Source organism: Hyaena hyaena, unplaced genomic scaffold (genome assembly GCF_003009895.1).
Source record: "Hyaena hyaena isolate Hyena2069 unplaced genomic scaffold, ASM300989v1 scaffold_480, whole genome shotgun sequence".
Classification (NCBI taxonomy): domain Eukaryota; kingdom Metazoa; phylum Chordata; class Mammalia; order Carnivora; family Hyaenidae; genus Hyaena; species Hyaena hyaena.
The window spans coordinates 449,804-476,419 of NW_024081108.1; the positions used below are offsets into that span (position 1 = coordinate 449,804).

At 36.1% G+C, this 26,616-nt stretch overlaps 1 long non-coding RNA gene across 2 annotated transcripts in view; it reads left to right on the forward strand.

The window, feature by feature from the left end:
• Positions 1–22,406, forward strand: part of LOC120246623 — a 28,828-nt gene extending 6,422 nt beyond the window's left edge. Inside the window, exons 2-5 of one of the 2 annotated variants that reach the window (XR_005532088.1) lie at positions 17,444–17,501; positions 18,556–18,751; positions 21,277–21,355; positions 22,239–22,406. This is a non-coding gene — a long non-coding RNA (uncharacterized LOC120246623). The remainder of the gene's footprint in view (positions 1–17,443; positions 17,502–18,555; positions 18,752–21,276; positions 21,356–22,238) is intronic. The other variant, XR_005532089.1, reaches the window with a different exon arrangement.
• Positions 22,407–26,616: the final 4,210 nt, after the last annotated feature.

Genomic DNA, 26,616 nt, shown 5'->3' on the forward strand with positions numbered 1-26,616 from the left:
GGTTTTCTTTTTCAGGATTGCTTTGGCTATTCAGGGTTGCATACAAATTTTGGGATTGTTTGTTCTAGCTCTGTGAAGAACGCTGGTGGTGTTTTGATAGGGATTGCATTGAATATGTAGATTGCCTTGGGTAGCATTGACATTTTCACAATAGTTTTTCTTCCAATCAATGAGCATGGAATATTTTTCCATTTCTTTAGTCTTCTTCAATTTCTTTCATAAGCTTTCTATAGTTTTCAGTATATAGATATTTCATTTATTTGGTTAGTTTTATTCCTAGCCATTTTATGATTATTGGTGCAGTTGTAAATGGAATAGATTCCTGATTTCTTTTTCTGCTGCTTCACTTTTGGTGTATAGAAGTGCAACCGATTTCTATACATTGATTTTATATACTGCAACTTTGCTGAATTCATGTATCAGTTCTAGAGGCTTTTTGGTGGAGTCTTTTGGATTTTCCTTATGGAATATCATGTTGTCTGCAAAGAGTGAAAGTTTGACTTTCTCCTTGCTGTTTTGGATGCCTTTTATTTCTCTGTGTTGTCTGAATGCTGAGGCTAGGACTTCCAACACTATGTTGAATAGCAGTGGTGAGAGTGGACATCCCTGTTGTGTTCCTGACCTTAGGGGAAAAACTCTCAGTTTTTCCCTATTGAGGATGATATTAGCAGTGGGTTTTTCATAAATGGTCTTTATGATCTTGAGGTATGAAGCTTCCATCCCTACTTTCTTGAGAGTTTTTATCAAAGGAGGATTCTGTATTTTGTCACATGCTTTTTCATCATCTATTGAGGATTTTGTGGTTCTTATCCTTTCTTTTATTAATGTGACGTATCACACTGATATGCAGACATCGGACCAGCTCTGCATCCCAGGAATAAATCCCACTTGATTATGGTGAATAATTCTTTTAATGTATTGTTAGATCCAGTTTGCTAGTATCTTGTTGAGAATTCACATGTTCATCAAGGAAATTGGTCTGTTGTTCTCCTTTTTAGTGGGGTCTTTGTTTGGTTTTGGGATCAAGGCAAATGCTAGCGTTACAGAATGGGTTTGGAAGTTTTCCTTCCATTTCTATTTTTTGGAACAGCTTCCAAAGAATAGGTGTTAACTCTTCTTTAAATATTTGGTAGAATTCCCCTTGGAAAACTATCATCCCTGGACTCTATGTTTGTTGTGAGATTTTTTACTAGTAATTCAATTTCTATACTGGTTATGGGTCTGTTCAAATTTTCTATTTCTTCCTGTTTCAGTTTTGGCAGTCTGTATGTTCCTAGGAATTTATCCATTTCTCCCAGATTGCCTAATTTGTTGGCATATAATTGTTCATAACATTCTCTCATTATTGTTTGTCTTTCTGTGGTGTTGGTTGTGATAACCCTCTTTAATTCATTATTTTATTTATTTGGGTCCTTTCCTTTTTCTTTTTGATCATACTGGCTAGGTATCATCAGAATTTGTTAATTCTTTCAAAGAGCCAGCTCTTGGTTACATTAATCTGTGCTATGTTTTTTATTTCAATAGCACTGATTTCTACTCTAATCTTTATTATTTCCCATCTTCTGCTGGTTTGGGGTTTTGTTTGCTGTTCTTTTTCCAGATCTTCAAAGTGTAAGGTTAAGTTGTATATCTGAGACCTTTCTTCCTATTTTAGGAAGGCCTGGATTGCTATATACTTCCCTCATGACTGCCTTTGCCGCATCCCAGAGGTTTTAGGCTGTGGTGTTATCATTTTCATTGGCTTCCATGTCTTTTTTATTTTCCTCTTTAACTTTCTGGTTAGCTCATTGATTCTTTAGTAGGAATTTTTTAGTCTCCAAGTATTCATGGTCTTTCCAAATTTTTTCTTGTGGTTATTTCGAGTTTCACAGCATGAAAACATGAACAGTATGATCTAGATCTTTTTATATTTGTTGAGGGCTGATTTGTTTGTGATTATTGATTTATATGTTTGGGCGTTTCACATTGGGGGTGTAAATATTTACAATTATTAGATCCTTGTTGATTTTCTATTTAGATGATCTGTGCTCTTCTTCGACACCCTTTCCCTTTCTCTGTCCTCTCTCCTCAAAAACAGCTCTCTACCCTTTACAGCTAGATAGTACATTTTAAAGTATATATTTTTAATGTTTGTTGAACCTTTTAAAAAGGATAGTAAAATATAAAATGAAACACCAGCAAAGCAATATTGCTTTTGATACAAGCTTAGTACTTTATATTTAATGAGAACCAAAAAAATTTTTTCCTGTTTGATATCATTTTTAGTTCATTTAACACATAATATTTTTTTAAATTTTTTAATATAGTTTATTGTCAAGTTGGTTGCCATATAACACTCTGTGCTCATCCCAACAAGTGCCCTCCTCCATACCCATCACCCATATTCCCCTCTCCTCTCCCCACCTCAGCAACCCTTAGTTTGAGAGCCAAAATTTTAAATGTTATGAAACAACAAAGGATTAATAGCTACTCTTTGAGAAAAAGAATGAACCATGATTATCATAAGTATTCATCTCCTAAAAGTTTTCACAGACAGCTACATTTGCTGATAGGTTTTTTTTGTTGTTGTTGTTTTTTTTTTTTTTGCTTTTTAAAAAGTATTGTTTAGGGTAGGTTAAGTATCAGACCCTTGATTTCAGCCATCATGATCATGGTTCATGAGATCAAGGCCCACTTCAGGCTCTGTGCAGACAGTGCAGAGCCTGCTTAGAATTCTCTCTCTCCTTCTCTCTCTGCTCTTTTCTGCTTGCATGCTCACTTGCTTGCTCTCTCTCAAAAAATAAATTGTTTTAAAAAAGCAGACATTAACACCAGATGAAAATCATAGGTAAGTCTCATCTAACCTAAAAAATGATAATTCCAATATTACGATATATCATATTAAAGATAGAACTTCTTATTTTACTTCATGAAACCTACATAATTTTAATATCAAAAGGTGGTCACGAGTCTACCAAAAGAGAATAATACAAGTAATCTTTATAATATATATGCAAAAATTTTAGTGAAATAACAGCAAATAGTGGCACCTGGATGTATCACTTAGTTAAGTATCTGACTCTTAATTTCAGCTCATGTCATGATCTCACATTAAAATGCGTCATTTTTCTAAACCCAAGAATTACCCCACCCCCAAAAAACACTATACATGTTAAATGTGTATATGTATATATATTTATGTATATTATTAAGCATGGAATAAATATGAAAGGATGCATATTTGGACATTAATAGATTACCTAAGTTTGGGAGAAACTGTGAGCCAAATAAGGAAAGAGTAAGAAAGGAATAAATAATTATCACATTTATTAATTGTTTATAAAAAATAAGAGAAATGCTTCAGTATTATTTAATAAAATTTATTGTGTGAAACTTTGATTAAAAGAGACAAAACACGGGGGAAAGCAAGCAGAACTGTGAAATGTTTATATTGTTTTAATACCATGAATGAGGTAAAACAAGAACATGGTGAAAGGTAAATCAGTGCAACACACGTGCATACATCATTTGGGCTCATTTGGGAATGTATCTTCCCACCTGATTCAAATGATACCTTGAAGAGAAAAATCCAATGCCAAATGAGGTAAACAGTAATTTGGAGTCAGGGCCATATGTGGTCTTGTGAGGTCCATCATGGGAGAAGATGTGGAGAAGCAGTTGGGGAGGTTTTACCACAGAAATGTAGGGTCATGAAGGAAATTAAGTTATGTAAAAGTGGGTTAAATGAAGTTTGCACACTGAGGAGTTTCTCAGGAAGGGACAGATAACATGTTTCTATTACTAACTTTGACCAAAATCAGTCTGCATAATAAATCACCTGACTGAAAAGCAGTGGCAACTGCTAATTCTTCTGTTACTCTGGAAATTGGGTTTGAGATCCAGACAGATGCTGCAGCCTGGTCTTTAGATTGCTTTCCCTGTCCTTATCATGGGTTCCTCTGGGTTGGGTCCTCCTATAATGGATAGGTTCAAGTTAACAGTTTACTGACCATATGCTTTTAATGGTGAGAAAAATAAGGCACCACAAATACCAAATACAATACTTCTGTTTAAAAAAGTATGAATGACAGGGTAAGGTATTTAACTTTTTCTTCTAAGAAAGTAAAATGAAGACTAAATGAAAAGTCCTTTAAACTGTGATGTGTGTTTTTAAAGATTGGAAATCAGTAAATTTGACACGTCTCATCACTTAAATTCAGTACATTAAAAATGGAAACCACATGGTAGTGAGGTACAAATCTCATGTGGCTCAACTTACAAATTGTTGATTAAAACATTAAGAATGTATTTACATGACATTAAAAAAAAAACTGTCTTGCATAATAGTCCCAAAGGAGCTTATTATAGTTTTAGAAGATTCTCCATTGTTAGAATTCTATTTCAGCATTGTACAGTGTTTTACTAGGTATATGTATCTATATTCTTGTTATCTATGTAGACCATATTAAATCAGTTTTCATTTCTCATTCATTAAGTTTTCTGACTAAAATCTCTTACTCTAAAAATAATTATCATGAATATTATTCAGCCTTAAAAAGGAAGGAAACCCTGTCACATGTTTATGACATGGTTGAAACTTGAGGACATTGTGCTAAGTGAAATAAGCCAGTCACAAAAAGACAAATACTATGTAATACCACTTATCTGAGGTTATCTGAAGTAGTCAAATTCATAGAAACAGAAAGAATAATGGTGGTTGCCAGGAGCTGGTAGAGGAGGAAATGGGGAGTTGTTTAATGGATATAGAGAAAGATGAAAAAGATGGATTTGAAAAGATGAAAAAGCTCTGGAATACCTTGCATAACAACATTTATATACTTAACACTACTGAACTGTACACTTAAAAATAGTTAAGATGGTAAATTTTAAGTGTTTTTTTTACCATGATTAAAAAAATTGGTAATGATCGTTACACAAGTGCTTGTGAAATCTCAAATGTGTTAGATGAAATATACTTTCTTCTCATGGTTGTAATATATAGGATTTGTTGATAACATGTCTTTACCTGGGTGAAGGAAAATTCTACTAAATCCCAGTAAATAAGATAACAAGTAATTATTAATTCCCTGTTATAAACAAGATAGTGAGAGGTATGCAACACATTTTGTAGATACATAGATGAAATAGATATGGATACAGGCCTAGATACTGTAGTGGTGCAAGTCCTAAAAATGTGAATTAAGTGGCAATTGAAGATACAAAAAACATCAAGAAAATAATAAAAATCACAAGACGGTGCATGATCAGTAGTTAAGTGAAAGTTACTAGATAAAAGAAATCTTTAGCCTAATTGAACAGGCTGAGTAACTAACACACGTGATGTGCATATGTTCCATTTATACAGTAAATAGTTGAAGACATTTTTCCTAACATATCTGTAGTTAAAAGGAACTGATATTCATTCATGTTTTTATACATTCATGTTTTATACAACTGTTTAATAAAGTATCTGAATTTACCTTTCTTTGCTTTCACCGAAGAAAATTATATAAAAATTATATGAAAATTAAGTCTCCCAAAGTAATCCAGTAATTCCAAACTCACACAAACCCAAACCTGGATAAATGTGATTCCAAAGCTTTCTGTCAAATTAATGTCAACTACCAGGACATTAAAATATAATCTTTCATTTTTTTCTGCCTTCTTCCTCACATTTCCCATGTTTATTCTAATACAACTCAAGACACTTCTTATCCCCTCTTATCAAAACACAAACCCACAAACCCACACACATCTTTGCTTACCCAAATTCTCAAGATAGAGCCTGAGGTGACAACATATCAGATAGGAAAAGTAAAGAAGGAGAGATCTTCAAGCCCCATTCTTGAAGGTCGTCTCTTTCACCACCAGCTACCAAGAATCTCATTATCTAGTGGTCTTTTTTTTTTTAATTTTTAATGTTTTTTATTTATTTCTGAGAGAGAGAGAGAGAGCAGGGAAGGGTCAGAGAGGGGGAGACACAGAATCCGAAGCAGGCTGCAGGCTCTGAGCTAGCTGTCAGCACAGAGCCTGATGTGGGGCTCGGACTCACGAGCCGTGAGATCATGACCTGAGCTGAAGTCGGACGCTTAACCGACTGAGCCACCCAGGTGCCCCTCTAGCGGTCTTTTAGTGACATTTTTCTTATTCCTATTCTCCACTAATATACGCACTTCACAGAAAATGTTATAGTAGGTATAGTAAACAAATCTTAGGAAATTTTTGGAATGCCCACACCAATTCCTAGGTATTTGCTAGAATTCTTTCTTGTGCCTGGAATATATTCTTCCAGTAACATGTGTCGTAACTTTATTTTCATTTTTGTACTCACATTTTTCTCTGTAATATTTAGAGGTTGGAAAAATAGATTTCTAGACTCAGTTTTTAATCTGTAATATTTAAGATTCTGGAAACTGAAAAAAATTTTTAAAAACAAGTTTTTTTTCAAAAAGGGCACTAGATGGCACAATTTTACCAATATATGCTAATAAAGTAATTCATCCTCTTATTAATTCACAAGTAAAATAATTTAGTTTTATAAATAGTTACATGTAAATAATTTAATAGGAAACCTATGTGACAATAAAGAGAAAAGTTCTTGAAAATATAATGTTTTCAATTTACCGTGTTTTATGGCCTTATTTATGAACACAGCAAGCAGAATTCCAGCATTGGATGAATAATTTAAGTGACCCAGAGAGAATAGCCATCTCTTTAGTGAAATACATCAAAAGCCTATGGATGTTAAACATTCATGTCTATCAAATGTACATTTTTTTTAATATTTTTATTTATTTCTAGGAGAGAGAGAGAGAGAGACACAGCATGAGCAGGGGAGGGTCAGAGAGAGAGGGAGTCACAGACTGAAACAGGCTCCAGGCTCTGAGCTGGCAGTCAGCACAGAGCACGACGCGGGGCTCAAACCCACGAACCGCGAGATCATGACCCAAGCGAAAGTCGGACGCTCAACCGACTAAGCCACCCAGGCCCCACTCAAATGTACATTTTTATAGTATTACTAGTGTATAATAAAACACTATAATATAGTAAAGTGGACTGATGGTTTTATTGACTTAGAATGCTTAAAATCAGATGCTAGTGAATGTTTCTTACTTCACTGCTTCCTTAAGCTCATTATATCCAGTTAGGAACCTTGTTTCTCCATGCTTAAAAATGAATAAATTCATCCAGAAACAGTAGAAAATAACTAAGGTCTACTCAATTTAGTAGCCAGTTGATATTTTATTTGCTAAAAGTATCATATTTACAGCAAAAGTCCCAGATATGTCTAATGTTTTCACTATCACTTCATTTTCTAGAATTATTTATATTTCACAAAGTTTATCAGCTCTTGAACCATATCTTGACATACCATATCTTGACAGCACATCAGCCAAATAAACAGAATGTACACCTCATCTGGATGATCTCCCAACCCTGGTTTAGGCTCTTGGAGAAGTCTTGCCTAATTACATAGTGTATACTTCCACCAGATGGTACAATCAACTGTGGTAAATCCTTATTTAAGAGACTCTAATAGGGGCCCCTAGGTGGCTCAGTCGGTTGAGCGTCTGAGTTCAGCTCAGGTCATGATCTCATGTTTTGTGGGTTCAAGCCCCGCATTGGGCTCTATGCTGACAGCTAGCTCAGAGCCTGGAGCCTGTTTCAGATTCTGTGTCTCCCTCTCTCTCTGACCCTCCCCTGCTCATGCTGTCTCTCTCTCTCTCTCTCTCTCTCTCTCAGAAATAAATTAAAAAAAACATTAAAAAGAAAAAGAGAGACTCTAATAGGAAAATATCTCTACTTACTCTAGCCTAATTAAAAAGTTCTCTTCTTTAAAGGAAAGTCATCATCATGGACAAAAGAAACAGCTTCTGGAGGATCACATATGAAAAGAGGAGTAGGGAAAATGGCATCTACATTGTTAGCTAGAATGGCCTATATTAAATATTTACAGAGCAAATATAGCCAGATTTCCCTTACATTTCAACAAACCAGGCACAGTAGTGTGGCGGATGGGCTGAGGAAATGAGAGAACAAAAAGTTGGATAATTACTAGAGAGGATCTCTTGAAGCAGTACTCAAGATACTTGAAAGTTAATGATTCCATGAATAGCTCATCAATGGTAATGCTAAGTGGACAATGATTTCTTATAGAAAGTTGTTCCCAGACATCAAAGGTGACTTACCCTTTAACAGCTGAACAAATATCAGCAGTAGATCTGACAAATTCTGCTACATGTTTTATATAAAGACATGAAAGAAATTCCAAATTTGTAACCATAACAGTGTTTCCAACCATCAGCCCAACAAGTTAATCACCTGTCTTTTTTTAAGATAGTTTATTACCATGATAGGATAGGAAAGACAGATTCTGTTCTTTTTATTCTTAAATGCTAGCTTCACTTCAAAAAGTCTTTTTTCTCTTCCCTTAAAATAATGTTTAACTGATATCCTAACCAATGTGTACTCTGCACTGTGATAAATAAGGAAGAAAATAGAGTACTAATAGGATATGCTGTTCTTTGTAAGAAATATATATACATAGAGAGAGTAGAGAGAGCGTATGAGCCCATTTAGCACATTTCAAGAGAAGCATTATAATGTGAGTACATAGTGGACATTGCTGTTTATTCCCCAACATATCCATTCCACTGCAGAAAACTATCTGAGTAAATTATGGTAAATCCATTCCCTTTGACAATGATTAGTTCAGAAAAGGAGTTGTGACCCAACTATGGCTATTGTAGGCATAATTCTAAAATGGGTCCTTAAAGATGTCCCACTCTAATCCCTGAAGCCAATGAATATGGTGAGATGTCACTTTCATGCTTGTTTTCTGTTCTTCAGCACAGTTGGTCTTAAGAAAGAGAAATTATCTGGGCAGGCCTAAAATCTAATCACACAAGCTCTAAAAAGCAGAGAGGTTTCTTCAGATGATGGCAAAAAAAAAGTCAGAGATGGGGCTCCTGGGTGGCTCAGCCCAGTGAGCGTCCGACTTCAGTTCAGGTCATGACCTCACAGTTTGTGAGTTTGAGCCCCATGTCAGGCTCTGTGCTAATAGCTCAGAGCCTGGAGCCTGCTTCAAATTCTGTGTCTCCCTCTCTCTCTGACCCTTCCCTACTTGTGCCCTTTCTCTCTCTCAAAAATGAATAAACATTAAAAAAAAATTTTAAACAAAGTCAGAGATTCAAAACATGAGGATAGAAGAGAACCTTTGATAAGGAATGCAGACAGCCCCAAATTACTCAGATCCACCCCTTAGCTAATAGCCAGCAAGGAGATGAGGACTTTGGTCTTATTACCACAGGGAACTGGATTTTGTGAACAATGTGAATGAGCTTGGCAGTGAAACTTTCCTCACCTCTTCCAGAAAGAAGCCCAGCATAGCCTGCAACTGTACCTTAGCCTTGTGAGTTTCTAAACAAAGATCCTGTTAGAGCCCACCCAGACTTCTATAGAACTATGAGATAACAAATGAATGTTGCTATAAGCTACTAAGTTTGTGGCCAATTGTTATGACAGCAATAAAAAATTAATCCAGTGGCCAAAGATTTGTAAAATAAAGTCTGCTAGTGATTCTGAGGAAATTGTATTTCTATGAAGAGCTCCAGGACAAAATGATGTCTCTTATTTTTTCAAATGTTACTGTGTCCTGACCTAATGGGTAGAACTGACTTATGGGTATATAGAATTATGTTGTTGAAATTCCTAAAACTAAACTGCCGTTAAAATCACAGAATAATGTACTTGGTAATAACATATATGACATAAGCATGTTAGAAAATAGAATAAACCTGTGTCCTCATGCTACTGAAGAGACTAACCTTGGAGCTCACCTTACCTCAGGAATAACTGATATGTGAGATTGTTATGTAAGCCAGTTTGAGAGAGGATTTCTGTTAGAGACAAAAAAATTTTAACTGATAGACTTATTGATGTAAAACTAGTATAGTTACATCTAGGGACCCAGTGTTAAGTAAAAGAAGCCTGGACATTGAAATGAGAGACGAGATAACATATATGCAGCTCTAGTTATGTATTTATTTAATTTCTCATACTTTTATGAAAGTATTTAACTTTCTTCCCTTTTTTTTCTTAAATAGTGTATTGTCAAGTTGGTTTCCATATAACACCCAGTGCTCATCCCAACAAGTGCCCTTCCCCATGCCCATCACCCCTTCCCCTCCCCCACCCCCATCAGCCCTCAGTTTAACTTTCTTCCCTTTTTAATTCATGTATCTAATGAAATAGAAAACATTGAAAAGATTATATGGAAGGTACTTCTGTGATGACATGAAAAATTTTTACCTAATATCAGTACAACCTGTTAAGAAATTTCAAGTTTTGGGGCACCTGGGTGGCTCAGTCGGTTAAGCGTCCAACTTTGGCTCAGGTCATGATCTCACGGTTTGTGGGTTCGAGCCCCAAGTCGGGCTCTGTGCTGACAGCTAGTTCAGAGCCTGGAGCCTGTTTCAGATTCTGTGTCTCCCCCTCCCTCTGACCCTTCCCTGCTCTCTCTCTCGCTCTCTCTCTCAGAAATAAATAAAATATTAAAAAAAAAAAAAGAAATTTCAAGTTTGGTCAACAGAAGTGATGTTTTGTTTCCATGTTGTGAAATACCAAAACATTGCCAATACACAGGAATTTGTAACTAGTTAGTTATCTAAGTATGAAAGAAGTTATCAAGATTGAGATAGAGGTTTGAAAGTCAGCATATGAGAGGTGCCAGGGTGGCCCAGTCAATTGAGTGGCTGATTTTGCCTTAGGTCATTATCTCACAGTTCATGAGTTCAATCCCCATATTGGCCTCTGCGCTGACAGTGCAGAGCCTACTTGGCATTCTCTCTCCCCTCTCTCTCTGCCCCTCTGCCACTCATGCTCGCTCTCTCTCAAAATAAATAAAATTAAAAAAAAAAAAAAAAGGAAAAGAAATTAATGGTCCCACAACATAAGACAAAAAGAGACAAATAGTGCCTAAAGATAGGAAGAACCCTCCGAAGCAACTAAAATTAAAGGCCTGTAGCAAAAGAGGAGGATCCTGTGAAGGAAAATAATAAAATTGGTTAGGCATATGTGACTAGAATCAGAATAAACAATGTCAGGAAAGCCAAAAGCATAGAGGATGGTGCTTTGAGAACTGTTTGCCCAACAATCAGAAGGAGAAGAGAGATTTAGTAAGAGAAAAATTGAAATGGATTCACTGAACTTGGCATTTTTAATGCATTATTTATTTCTGTAAAGATAATCTCAGTCATGGGGTGAAGAAGGTGGGGGATAAGCAGAAGCCAGATTGCTGTGAGTTGAGCCGTGGGAGGGACACTTCATCTCCTGAGACTGGAAGGAAGGAAATAAGGATGAATGCAGATGTTTATCACAATGGAAATATGCAAATGAAGGCACATGGAAATAATACAACAGCAGGGTACCTAAGCTCAAGTGAAGTAATTACAAGGAGGAACAGTGCTCAAGAGATTTCCTAAAACACTATCTTACACAATCAGAATAGTTATTGATGTCCAGAATATGATACCAACCTCAGTGCAGCTATAAGTAAAACATTAATTTACTTTCTGCAATTATCAGTACAGAATGCTACTGGGTGTGGTCTCTAAAGAATTTGGATATGGGTTAAACAAGATTATCCTCAAAGAATAAAACTATGTACTTACATACAATTCATTTATAGGCAAAATCACCTGAAAGACCGAATTCTTGCTAAGTCAAGCCTGCAAGGTGATGCAACTTCTTGAATATATTAACATAGCTAATGAAAGAATGTATCCACAAAAAAGGGAAGGAACTATTGATTGGCTATGGAAGGGAAGAAAAAGAATCACTCAGACAAAGCCACCCCAATACTGAGATGAATATGTTTGTCCTGCTGGTAGGGCTATTCCTGGTGGGAGGACCAATAGAGAAAATATATGCACAAATATTATTATAATTCAACCTATACATAGAATACCATGGGAATTAAGAGGAAAAGGAAATGACTTCTAATTAATCAGTGACATATGAGCATTGAGGCAGGGAGGAATGAAACAAATGCTGTCAGGCATATGGAAGAATTTGTTACTATTCTATAATTTTTTCATTTCTGTGTTTTGTTTTCTCAGTCAAGTCACCAAGTTCTTTCTGCTCAGGGACTCAGGAGGATTGTAATAAAAAAATAAAATAAAATTTAATTTGATTTAATTTAATTTAATTTAATTTAATAAGCTTACTTCTGATTTCCAGAGCAGGCTTACGAAGTATGCACAGCTACTTATTGGTTGACATCTTGAGTGTGATAAGGCCATAAGAATTAGCAAGTAATCAGGCCAAAGTTATACAACCTATGAGATCAAAGACCTAGCACAAAGGTAGGACAGGACACGACAATCTTCGTGTACCAAATATTTGTTGAGGACCTGCTGAATGCTAGGTCCTGATCTGGGCACTACAGAAACAGAAACATAACACATAATCCTTCGTGTCAAGGACATGCCAGTCTAGTGCAGATATGGGTGAATTACAGCGCCTATGCTGTACTCAGTCCACTGCCTCTTTTTATAAATAAAGTTTTAGTGTAACAGTCACACATTCATTTTCTTATTATTGATGAATGCTTTCCAGCTACAACAGCAGAGCTGAATAGTTGCAAAAGAAGCCATATAACCTTCAAAAGAATATATATACATTACAGTTTTTCTAAACTATTTGAAATAAGTTGCAGACATCATGCCTTTTAACCCCTAAATGCTTCAGTATATATTTCCTAACAAGGAAACTCCCTCACATAACCATAATAAAATGATCCAAATCAGAAAATTTAACCTTGAATAATACCATTTAAATTGAAATTTTACCAGTTCTTGTGTTCTTATTTCATTTATAGCAAAAAAAAAAAAAAAATCTGATATAGAATCCTGGGTTACACTTTACATTTAGTGTTTCTGTTTCTTTTGTCTCTCCTTTAATCTAAAATAATTAATTAGTCAGGCACCCAGGTGGCTCAGTAGGTTAAACATCCAACTTCAACTCAGATCATGATCTTACAGCTTGTGGGTCTGAGCGCTTCATTGGTCTTTGTGCTGACAGCTCAGAGCCTGGAGCCTGCTATGGATTCTATGTCTCCATCTCTCTCTGACACTCCCCTGCTTGCTTGCTCTCTCTGTCTCTGTCTCTGTCACTGTCTCTCTCTCTCTCTTTCAAAAATAAATAAATATTTTAAAAATATTTTAAAATATGTCATTAGTCTTTCATGATGTTGGTATTTTTTGAAGAGTACAGACCAGTTTTATGTCCTCACTTTAGGTTCATCTAATGATTAGATTCAAGCTATGCATTTTTGGCAGGAATACTATGAATGTGATACTGTTCTTATCAGTATTTCACATCACAGGGCTCATGATGTTGATTTTTCTCACTATTGGTGATGTTAACTTTTTTAATGTTTATTTGTTTTTGAGAGATAGAGCACAAACTGGAAAGGGGCAGAGAGAGACAGAGGGAGACACAGAATCTGAAGCAGGCTCCAGGCTCTGAGCTGTCAGCACAGCTCAAACCTAAGAACTGTGAGATCATGACCTGAGCCGAGGTCAGACACTTAACTGACTGAGCCACTCAGGTGCCCTGGTAATATTAATTGTGATTGCTCAGTTAAGGTGATGTTTGCCAAGTGTCTTCATTAGAAAAATTAGTTTTTGAGGGGGAATAGGCATGGAGGAGGACACTTGTGGGGATGAGCACTGGGTGTTATATGGAAACCAACTTGACAGTAAACTATTTAAAAAATGTTTTTAATAAAAAATTAAAAAATAAAAATTAGTTTTCTTTTTGTAATTAATTAGAATTTGTGATTAGATACTCTGAGACCATGTAGATATCCTATTGTTTATCAATGGGATAGTGTTAGTATCCATTGGTGATTCATACCTGAATCAGTTGTCACTTAATAATAGATTTTTTACTTTCCATTGGAGAGAAATAAGTCAAAAAGGCAATGGGCAGATTCCTTAAACTCAGTATCATCTGCCTCTGACAATTGAACCAGAAACTTCAGGTACTTTTTAGATCAAAAATGAGAATTAAGTTGGAGACTTTAAAGGAACCAAACATTTCAAATGTGTTAGAACCTACTGCTAGTATAGCTATCACAGCCATTAATGAGAGGAAGCCCCCATACTAGTTTAGAATAATTCATTAAATTGTTATGCTCTACCTGAAAGGAAAACTTACACATATATCCCTGGCTTGTGGATTTCCTCAGGTAAATCAAAGAAAACAGAAATGTTAGGACCAAACATTTAACTTAAGATGCATTTTGCCTTAAACTTTATCAAAAACAAAGTGACCCAGTTATGGGGCCAGCATGAATTTAACCAGATAGAGAAGGGGCTTACCGATGGTTTGTGCTCAAAAACAAAAGGAGGGTGTTGTAGGTGACCGAAAATCTTTCCTTCTACCCATCTTGGTTTTTCTAGCTTGGGTCCTGCAAATTAGACTAACCAGATTAGACTAAGACAGATTAACAAGAGAAAAACAAACATAAGGTTATTAACATATGCATTGTGCATATACACAGGGGAGTACTCAGTGATGAGTAAAACCCAAATGATTGGTTGGAACATGAGTTTAAATACCAACCAAGAAAAAGAGGTTTGGGGAATTTGAGAAGGGGAGGCAAGTTATGTGAAACTAAGAAAAGTATGGTAAACAGGGAATGTTGGGTGAGATTTGTTTAAATTGGTGCCTTCTCAATTGGCCAATTGTTAAAGGCCAATTGTCCTCATCTACTGGTAGGAGAGACTTGAGGACATCTGTAGAAATAAAAATTTCCTTTATATAGCATGGTATGTTAACCAACTGGAATTAAAATAAAAACTTAAAAAAAAAGAAAGAGAAAGTTTCCTTTATAAATGTAATTTTCTTTACAACAAGAAAACTTGTGTCCTATTTTCAGGGCTTTTCCTAAGTCTGCTAGTTTTCAATGGCCTTTAGTTCAAAATAATCCATATACCAAAGAGGTATATTTTGTGGTGGCGTATATTCTCCTCAATATCTGTAAAGGACCAGGAATTCTACTGGTTCTTGCAGTAGTAGGAACCAGAATCGATCTCAAACTTCCAGAACCTAATTTTGCAAATAGAGTTGGATATTCTCTACTCTTTCCCTCCACGAGATCAGTAGCAAAGAGCACGCCTACGGGGCTTCTTTAGGTCATACCCATTATTAGGCAAAGCATGATGCTGGAAAACTACAAAGGATTCACACAAATGAGAAGACCTTGAGAAATTTTAGGGGTAAATATTATTTAAAATTATTTTCAATTTATTTTTATTGTAAAATACATATGATGTGGAATTTACCATCTTAATCATTTTTAAGTATACAGTTCAGTGGTATTAGATATATTCATAATGTTTGTTGTGCAACCATCACCACTATCTATCTCTATAACTCTTTATTTTGTAAATCTGAAACTCTTTACTCATTAAAAAAAAAACAAACAACTCTTCAATTTGCCCCTTCTCCTAGCCCCTTACCCATTAAAAAGAAAAGGAAAAAAAAAAAAAACAACTCTTCATTCGCCCCTTCTCCTAGGCCCTGGATATCACCATTCTACTTTCTGTAGAATGGCTTTGACTACTCTAAGTATCTCATGTAAGTAAAATCCTGTAGTACTGTCTTTTGTGACTGGCCTGTTTTATTTAGTATAATCTCCTCAAGGTCGATCTATGCTGTAGCATGTGTCAGAATCTCTTCACTTTTTAAGGCTGAATAATATTTTACTGTATATGTATAAAACATTTTGCTTATCCATCCATCACTTAATCGACATGTGGATTGCTTTCACATTTTAGCTCTTGTGAATAATGCTGTGTTATACTTGGGTATACAAATATATGAGATTCTGCTTCCAATTCTTTTGGATATATACCTAGAAGTAGAATTGCTGGATCATACAGTAATTCTATGTTTAACTTTTTGAGAAACCATCATACCATTTCCACAGAAGTTTTCCCATTTTAGATTTCCACCATTAATATACCAGTGTTTCAATTTCTTCAAATCTTAACAGCCATCATAATGGATATGAGATGGAATTTCAGTGTAGTTTTGATTTGCATTTCCCTAATGATTGATTATATTGAGCATTTTTTCATATGCTTATTGTCCATGTGTAATCTTTCTTGGAGAGATGTCTATTCAAATTATTCAGCCATTTTATGTGTTGTTTGGTTTGCTATTTACTGAGTTTCAAGAGTTCTCAGTGTGGTCTAGATATTAATCCTTTATCAGATACATGATTTCTAAATATTTTCTCCCATTCTGTGGGTTGCCATTTTACTCTATTAATATTGTCTTTTGATGCAGGTTTTTTTTTTAATTTTACAAAGCTGTTTGTCTATTTTTTTCTTTTTTTTTTTTATTTTGGTGTCACATCCAAGAAATCATTGATAAAGCCAATACTGTGAAGTTTTTGCCTTGTTTTCTTCTAAAAGTTTTTTAATTTTCAGTTTTACATTTAGATCTTTGATCCATTTTCAATTAAATTTTGTATATGGTGTTAGATAAAGGTCCAACTTCATTCTTTTGCATATGGATATCCAGTTTTATCAGCACCATTTGCTGGAAAGATTGTCCTTCCATTGAATAGCCTTGGCACCTTTGTCAAGAATCACTGAAACATATATGAGAAGATTTATTTCTGGGCTATTGATTCTATTTCATTGATTATGTCTGTCTATATGTTAGTACCATGCTGCTTGAATTACTGTTACTTTATAATAAGTTTTGAAGTGAAGAAATGTCAGTCCTGTAGCTTCATTCTCCCTTTTCAAGATTGTTTTAGCTACTTGGGATCCACTGAGATTCCATATGAATTTTTAGATGGGTTTTACTATTTCTGCAAAAAACATTGCTAGCGATTGCATTGAATCTGTAAATTTCTTTGGGTGGTATTTACATCTTAACAAAATAAGTTCTCTAATCCAATAACACGGGATGTGTTTTCATTTATTTATGTCTCCTTAATCTCTTTCAGCAATGCTTTATAGTTGTCATTGTACAAATCCTTTGTATTCTTGGTTAAGTTAATTCCTAAGTGTTTTATTCTTTTTGGTGTCATTATAAATGAAATTGCTTTCATAATTTCCTTTTCATATTGTTCATTGTTAATGTATAGTAATGCATCTTATTTTTATGTGTTGACATTGTATCCTGCTACTTTGTTGAATTCATTAGTTCTAACAGTTTTTTTGTAGAATCTTTAGAGTTTTCCACATATAAGATCATATCATCTGCAAACAGAGATAATTTTACTTTTTCCTTTTCAATTTGGATGCCTTTTATTACTTTTTCTTGCCTAATTTCTCTGGTTGAAACTTTTGATTTATTTACTCAGTTTTAAAGAAGTTTTGTAGCTTCATAAATTCTCCATTGCTTATTATAAGACTTAAGTTGTTTTGTTTTTCAGACCTTGTAGTTAATCAAGCAATCTGAAGAGCTGGAGGCAGTGCTAGAGAGTGAAAAAGGTAAAGTATTTCAGATATCATTTATAGCCATCAATCAAAGGACACCCTTACATGTGCTCAGGAGAGCTCAAATAAGGATGAGTTTTTCTGCATTGATCTTTTTGACTACACCCATAAAGTCAACTCATAATCCAGTATAAACGAGTATTATATTTAAAAGTAATTTGTAGAATGAGAATTAATGAGAATTAATAGTCACAGAATTTATAATAGTCACAGAGTATATAATCATTAGAAGAATCATGTATGGTTTTTATTTACAGAAGAGAAAACTAAAGTTCAAAAAGACTGATGATGGGGCGCCTGGGTGGCTTAGTCGGTTAAGCGTCCGACTTTTGCTTGGGTCATGATCTCGCGGTTCGTGGGTTCAAGCCTCGCGTCGGGCTCTGTGCTGACTGCCAGCTCAGAGCCTAGAGCCTGTCTCAGAGTCTGTCATTTGCTCTCTCTCTGACCCTCCCCTGCTCACGCTGTCTCTCTCTCCTAGAAATAAATAAAACATTTAAAAAAAAAAAAAAGACTGATGATAAATGTGTGACTTATGAGTTACAGGGCTAAGATAAAAGCCCAGCTCTGAATCTAGAATCCTTTCACAGTGCTACAGTGCTTATGTATTACTCTTATACTAGCAAGTATTTGTTTGAGAACAACAGAAGAAAAGGAAATGACTGAGGTCAAAATAATTTATAAAGTGATTTTAAAATGCTTTTCACACATTTTCAAATTTGAGTTTTGGGCTTAAGAATGTTTGGTTCATGAAAAGAAATTGTTCCATACACCACTGCAATAGTACTAATAGCCATCAAATACTAATAGTTATGTCTAGTTATTATTACTGTAGAAAACCCAGTAGCTTCTCTACAGTAAAGGCATTTAACAGAGAAGAAATTCATTTCAGCGAATTCCCAAACACTATACAGGCATCAAACTCAGAGTAACTACACAGGTATAAAAACTAAAGAATACAAAAATTAAAATAAGACATTTGCTATGGTAATGAGATTGTGTATGATTTTACTTTCTTTTAACAAATAAAAATCACTCCCATGTGCCACAGGCAGCCGGGCAGGCAGGCCAGGGTGGCCTTGTGGCCCTGGAGGAGGGCCCTTCTCCCTCAGCATTGGGGAGCCTTCACTGGCCCAGCTATCAGCTCACCCCCGAGCCCAACACAGAGCACAAGGATGCGGCATCAAGCCGAGTCTCAGGATTCTGACCTGCAACAAAATCCTGCCATGATTGGACAGAACCCCCAGGTAAACATTTCAAACCTTCAACCTATTCACTTCTATGTCCTCAAAAATGAATCACTGTTGGAATAAAAGCTAAGAGAATTAAGACAAGAAACACAAGAATGGAACCAAGAGTTCTGGGCAAACTAGTACTTGACATTTTGTAAGGAAAAAAAGAATTTATTTGCTCAAGACTGAAAGTTAAAGGCCTGGAACTGAGAGCCAGATCAGGTCAAAAAGCAGTATTTGACCAGACATAAATGGCTGGCTTTAAAAGGAATTTTTAAGTAAAACTTTTCAGAAGCACATGTATTATAACAGTGGGGCAGCTGTCACTGTGTGCCTCTGCCAGATACAGGAGGAGGTGCTGAGCTGTACAGCACCTGTGAGGTATTCTCACCAGAAAAATCAGTGAAATCTAGTGTGATCTCCAAACTCAATACCAGTTCAAAACAAAAAGAGACTAGTAGAAGCATGATTTTGCCATCACCTTCTTCATGGGAAAAGTGGCCCTGGAGAGGGTTTGGAACAAGCTTACACCAAAAGAAAAGAAGACCAGCACTTAGGAGCCCACCCTAGACCACCCACCAGTGTCTGATTTTGCAGGAGAAGCAAGTACTTCTAGGGAGTTCATTTTACAAGGGCTCTAGAAACCTGTAAGAGAACCAAGTCCCATACCTTCTTTATGGGGTCCCCTTGGCTTATGTCAGCACAGGGTGGACTGGGAGAAGAGGAGTCTTGGTGAGCAGTGACTCTGTCCCTACTGTGGATTCCAAGCTGGCCCTGGGTCATGGACATGATATCAAATAAAACCCAAGCACTGTGTAAAAATAAATAAGTAAATAAATAAAAGTCATCTGTTGCTCTTATCATGCTTATTTCATAATAAATAAACATCAGAGAGAAAAATACTTCTATGGAATTTGCTTGTGAATTGCTCTTCCAGCCTCATTAAAAAAATTATTTTCCTAAGCCTTGAAACTGATTGGATTCTGAATAAACTCTCTCCACTTCTTAGAATTAGTTTTTTGGACTCTTTTTACAATGCAAATCTTATGGTCTATGCTGAGTCAGTAAATTCTGTTTCCCAGGCAACTTTGTGTAAATCAAAGCTGAAGGTCAGACCAAAATTAATGCATTACATTAAAGTAAAATAGGATTGCTCTGCATTTCAATTGGTGCTGTTTGGTTTTGTATGTTTAAATGTCCCTATGACCACTGTTTAATTCTAGGTAGTTTGAATCTCTTGTACTTTTTAGGTATAAAACGTTTTATGAAACAAAATTTAAATTTTAAAAATTAAACAGTAGTTAAACACAAGAATTAATCCAGTGATAAAGTTTCATCTTCATTAGTAATGAAAGACACTGAAATCCAATCAACAATGAAATAATTTTGCTCACCTATCAAGTAAGTAGATTTAGAAAATACTCAGTACCAGTAACAGTACAGAGTAATGTTTCGTATTTTGGCTCCACATCTCTACAGCCTCCTAATTCAGGTCCTCATTATCTCCTGCTGGAACAATCTCAATAATTCCCTTTTAACTTGTCTGCCTGATCCCAGTCTTGTATTTCTTAAGTCCAGGCTCCACACTGCAGCTTGAGAAATCTATTTAAAATATAATTCTAACCATATCATTGTGTGTGTATCTCAGCCTCTCAGTTTCCAAGGTAGAATAGTTAATGACGTACAGTATCTGTAAAGAAATTGCTAAATGTGTGGTTGCTGTTCAGTTTTGCCATGGTTAGTACAGACAATAAAAACTTACTAGGTCAAAGCTTTGTTCCTCTGATAGCCACAGGAAGTCAAATCATAATTGTAAGCCTGGAATTAGAATAGGGACCTGAGTTGCACAATTCAAATGGTTAAAGGAAACAAGTTTAAAAAGCTTAGAGCTTTTACCTCCCTAGACATTTTCATCAGTAGGAGATTCTCTGCCTGGTCAATGCTTCATATGGATATGTGCAACTTTTTGTTTTGGAGTTTCATATCCTGTACTCCAGAAAGAACTTACCTTTCTACTTATGTAGGGGAGTAAAAACTTTTTCTATACCCTCTTAGGGTCTCCAACTGGGTCTGACATAAACTGACAGAAGACAGATTAACAGAAGAAAAACATACAAAATTTCATGCATATTTTCATATGTACATGGTACTTAGTCTTTATTGGAAAATGAAAATCCAAAAAGCTGTTAGGTGCAGGTGCTTACATACCAGGTTGAACAAAGTACAATAAAACTTTGGTTTGTGAGCATAATTCGTTCCAGAAACATGATTGTAATCCAAAGTACTTATATCAGTTTCAAGAGCCATTGGCTCAGCTGTGATCATGTGATGCTCGACATCACGTACTACTCATAGAGCAGGACATCGCTCATTTTCAAGTTAAAATTTATTAGAAGTGTTTGCTTCTCTTATGGAACACTTGCAGAACAAGTTACTTGCAATCCAAGGTTTTATTGTATAGTAATTGTGGAAAACTATCTAAAATATATGGGGAAACTGAAGGAAGATGAGGGTTATTTCAACAAGATTTGTTTGAACAGATTCTTCTCAGCCTTGACCCCCTTCTCTGGAGATAAGAATGTTCTTTTCATCCAGGTGCAAGAAAAGTCTTCTTTTCATGTAAGTTTTCTCTCTTGTTTTCAGGGGAAAAAGGGGAGGTCATAGTGCTTTTCTTGCACCTATTGTTTTTCAAGTATCTTTAGCTCAAAATAGTCAATGTGCCAAGTCAGACATATGTTGGGAAGGCATGTTCTGAGTACTTTCATTTACATATTCTCTCTAAATAAAGTATAATATCACTGCTTAGGGTTTTATTTATTAAAGCTTAATCACTTTCCAGACTTCCTTCTCAAGATTATTTTGCTTAGAGTTGGAGGTATTCCCAAATTCTTTAGTCTTAGAGTTCTATACAGTCTCCCGGTTTATTACTATGAAGTCACTAATTTAAGCAAATGTTTAAGTATCTATTCTATGCCAAGTGCTTTTTGATGTTCTGGAAATAAACTGTGACCTAGACAGACACTATTCTTGTATTTTGAAAAATATCATAAAAGTAGCTTTCTTAGGGGACAATCTTACTTTTCTTATTGTTAAGTTCTTGGATGGCCTCTCACTCTTGTCACTATTCCCAAAAATAGATCATTGGGAAGTTTATTAAAACTTTAAATAATCATTTTATATCATAAATAATCACTTCCCAATTATCCATCATATATTGGCTTTTCTTAACATGTAGCACTGAGGATGATCCTAAGTTTTCTATTCCCCTTAAATTTAACAGTAGAAAACTTTAGATAACATGTGTAGAATAATCAGCATTGCCTTTAATTCATGTTAAAGAATTTGAATTACGGACATAGAGTTTAAAAGTTGTCATTAAATTATTTGGTACATTCACATACTTCTCTCATTCTTCCCTTATCTGACAGTGTTGAACTTTCACCTGAGCCCTGTGTTTTGAGCAGCAATGGCTAAGAAATCCTTGTACCCTTTTGTGTTACAGGAAATGACTATCCTCAAAGCACAAACTTAGCCTCACATATTCCAAGATGTCTTCATCTTTCCTCATAACTCCCATATTGCAAGTGACTGACTTGTTACCTGTGGCTATAAAACCCCAGACTCCCCCTTTTTCTTTGAGAGATCCTCAATAAATTTTCTAATGCAATCATTCATATGTAATCATCTCTTGAATTTTCCAGTGCAGTTTGTCTTTTACACACCAAATCATAATGCTCAGTGCTGCCTTACACAAAGCTCATTGGGTTTTTATGAGAATTAAATGAGTTAATATTTGTATAGCATTTTAAAATTTATTTTTTTATAGTTTGTTTATTTTTGAGACCCAGAGTGCAAGCGGGGAAGGAACAGAGAGAGAGGGAGACACAGAATCTGAAACAGGCTCCAGGCTCTGAGCTAGCTGTCAGCACAAAGCCCGATGCGGGGCTCGAACCCATGAACCGTGAGATCTGACCTGAGCCAAAGTCGGACGCTTAACCAACTGAGCCACCCAAGCGCCCCTTGTATAGCATTTAAATGGTGTCGGAAATCTAGTATGTGTTCAACAATGTATTATCTGTAATGCCTATATTATCTATTACTATTAGCATTATTTGATTGTTGTTAATCCCTAATCAATGTTAGAGAAAAAATATTTTTCAAATTGTTAAAGAAAAAATTATTCATGACCCTTGCAGGCCAAGATGCTCAGACATCACCTGGGGGGATGGTGGCAGATGAGGAGCTCGATTAGATATTGAGGGTGATCAGATATGGAAGATGGGAGATTTTAGTTAAATTAACTTATCAAGGCTCTTAATAAAATTGAACATTTTATGCTGAGAGGGTCACTGAAGTCCAAAAGTCAAGCCTAGTTGAAAAAGAGTTCAAGTGAACTCAAGTAGAGTTTGATCAAGGAAAAACATCTTTGTCATCAGGAAAGGGATCTGGAAAAATCTCACCTATATATTTTATTGCTGTGCTGCAATCTGACCTAAAGTGCCCAGAAGAGGAGCTGGAAAATGTCAAGAGGGGAGGTATGGAGGAACAGTAAAGCTGCAAGAAGTGGTTTTCTCCTAGGTTCCCAATCCTACTTCTCATTCAACAGAATGAGCAATTCCCTCCCAATCTCATCACTTGAAATGTATATCCTCAGACCAAATCCTCTACCCCTCTGTTCCAGCATCACAGCTCTCATCTAGCAGAGACCTAAACTTCCAGCCTAGAATAGTCCATCCTTCCTCTACACCAATATCCTTGACATTCTAAGGTAATTTAACAGCTCCAGTTCCTTTAGTTCATATTTCTTTTTTTCCTTGACTCTGTAGACCTTCCATCTCCATTACATCAGCCAGGGAGTTACAGAAAATTTCCTTTGATCTCACAAGAAATCTGAGAATCTAAGAACCCTCAGATTCTTTAAATCAGAAATCCCTCTCTTGTAACAGAATTTCCTTTTTGCATGTCACATTTCCATTTGCATATTATAACTTGCTTTGTACCTTCATCATGACTTTCATTTACCCAGCCATTCTCTCTTTCTCAAGTTAAAAAGCACCTCCTTGCTTCTCAAGACTCTCTTCAAACTCCAGTGTGTCAGGGATATGCTTAGCTTTAGGGAAGAGAAAATACAACTAAAAGTGGCTACAATCAGAATTCTCTGAGAACAGCAAATGTTTAAAAGTAAGCCGAGAGCTATCATTTAATCTTTGGAGTGGGCACTTAAGATGTGAAAGATTGTCTTCCGTTCTAAGCAGCTTTATCTACCTTCATGTAGCAGCATAGGAATATTTTCATTTCTTTGTATGCCAAGACATGGGAATGGATGGGAAGCACTGGCTTAAAGGAATAGAGGCTTACTGTCTCACCGGACACAAGTGCTGGGAGTCAGTTCCAGACTGGTGCCATGGTTCCACAATGCCACTGGACACCCAGACTCTTTCTACTTTCTTGGTCTACCTTCCTTATCCTGCTATCATTTGTCCTCTTACAGTCGCCTCACAGTGCCACGTGGCATCAATGCCTCCAGGCCTCAAAACCACAAACCAGAACAAAAAAGGAAAGGAAAGGAAAGGAAAGGAAAGGAAAGGAAAGGAAAGGAAAGGAAAGGAAAGGAAAGGAAAGGAAAGGAAAGGAAAAAGAAAAGAAAAGAAAAGAAGAGAAAAGAAAAGAGAGAGGGGGAGTAGTGACACCAGATCACATCTTCTTATACCTCACTGGCCAGGGCCAAGTCACGTGGCCACTTTAGTGTCAATAGAGGCTAGGAATTGAATTCTTAGGTTTTACAGCTGCTGTAATAGACTCAATTTCAGAAAAAAGGGGGGGGAGGGTTGGTGGAATGGGTGTTATGTGAGCCGATCAGTCTATAACATCCGACACACCAAGTTTCTCAGGGAATTCTATTTTTAATTTTTTGAGGAACCTCTACACTCACACAGCAAGTTTCTAAGATGGCAATATTTAATATAGCCATATGTAGAAGAAGTTTAATACCCTTGACTTACAGTATCTCACCCAAACCTGAATCTTCCTCACTGTCTGCCTCTAGCCTTTTATTGAACATCAGGATGATGCTGAAGGAAGAATGAAGCCAATAGAATTATTCTAACTCTCCAGTTGAAATCTGACCCTTGTGGCAGCTCCAATTTTCCAATACAATACCAGTTGTGGTTATTGTAGGCCTTTCTTTTAAATGGCCATCCCTCTTCTTCATAAGATTGAAAATAATACAAAATCTGTCTTGTGTCATATCTCATGTCATATGTAGTTAAAAATTCCTTTGATGCTATTTAATATGAATAGCAAAAGCAGAAAGAGGAGTGGGGCCGGGTCAGGAACCCAGTCAAATGACAAAAACATCAAGACTGAAGAGAGGCTAGTGTGAAAATTTAAGTTGAAAGGAAGTGACCAAGATTGCAGCTGTTATTTGGCAACAAGGTAAAGAGACAGGGCAAGAAGTTAGGAGGTCTTGCACTACACCCAAATAGAGCTACGAGGACTGAATTATGCTCTAACCTGGTCTCTTTTGAAGGCTTCTGGCCCTGCCCCTAAGAATATGCGACAGCACTCTGAACTCTCCACATGGCAGATTAATTCAGCTAAGTACCTTCACTGTAGTTTCTCCTAAATTTCTATTTCTTTCCTTGGCATTTCACTTTATTTCAGTCCTACATTTCTAACTACTCTCAGAATAACCCTATTCAGATGTGTATAATGTGCACAAGAACATGATAGTGATATCTGAAGCAAAATGGAAAATAAAGTCACCTGCACTACTATCCATACCTGTGGGTTAAATTCCATTTGTAGGGTACAAGCTGTGAAAACCTTCTTGGATGAATTACCAGGGGCAAGAAAGGTGCAGGGCAACTAGAGCTCTGAAGGAATCTTGACACCTTGGTTTAAGTGACTAGGAGCTGAAAAAAATTGCCATTTCAGAGCTGCCAATAGTTTTTTTATTTCACAAAAACATGATAACATATTTGGGATAAACAACCCCTTTGTTCTGATTAAACCTCTTGAGATTTTTTTGTTATGTAAATTAGAGAAAAGACTACAGTTTTAAAAAAAGAAGAGGAAGGGTTTTGTTTAATTATGCAAAAGATTGTTCACTTGGTAGACAAGAGTTGAATTTCCAGATTTGGTTCCCTTGAGTGAATGTCTCTTGTGATATTAAGACTCCTTTATACCTGAAAAGGGTTGCTTTTTCTTGGGAGATGTGAGTTGAGGACATTATTGGTAGAAGATAAGGACCTAGGGGCCAGAGGTTGAAGGAACCCTTTATATAAGACACATTGTGAGCTCTGGGCAGAAACAGCCGTTTTCAGCTCCAGATGGTGAAATGTGATACAGAGTTGAGGAGGCAGCCTCCTCTGCCCAGAATCTTTCATCGACTAACACCCTGAGGAATGTCAGCTTTTAGAATCTCAGACCTGGAAACAGCATTCAGTGTTTCCTGGTCTTTCTTTGTCTCTCTCTCTCTCTGTCTCCTTCTCTATCTTTCTCTCCCCTCTCTCTCTCTGCATCCCTAATAGCTCTCCAATGGTTTCATTATCTGTTATGCAAACAGCCATTCTCCACAAGACAAGAAATAGGACCAATGGCATCTGTTTTCACAGACTTCTAACTCTAGTGTTTAAAAGCAAGGCCTTCTTCCTTCCTTGCTATCCCCATCTAGACCAATCCTGATATGCTACTGTGACTCAGATCATATGACTTACCTCACCAGGGTGAGAAGTATTCAGACTGACCTGGTTTTAGCCACATACCTAGAGACAGAAGCTTTGTCACTAGAAGAAGTTATGATGGAAGGTGGCCAGTGATCTGACTGGTGTACTTGGCAGCTAAAAACAGTAGCTACCTCTTGCATTATGCGAAAAGCT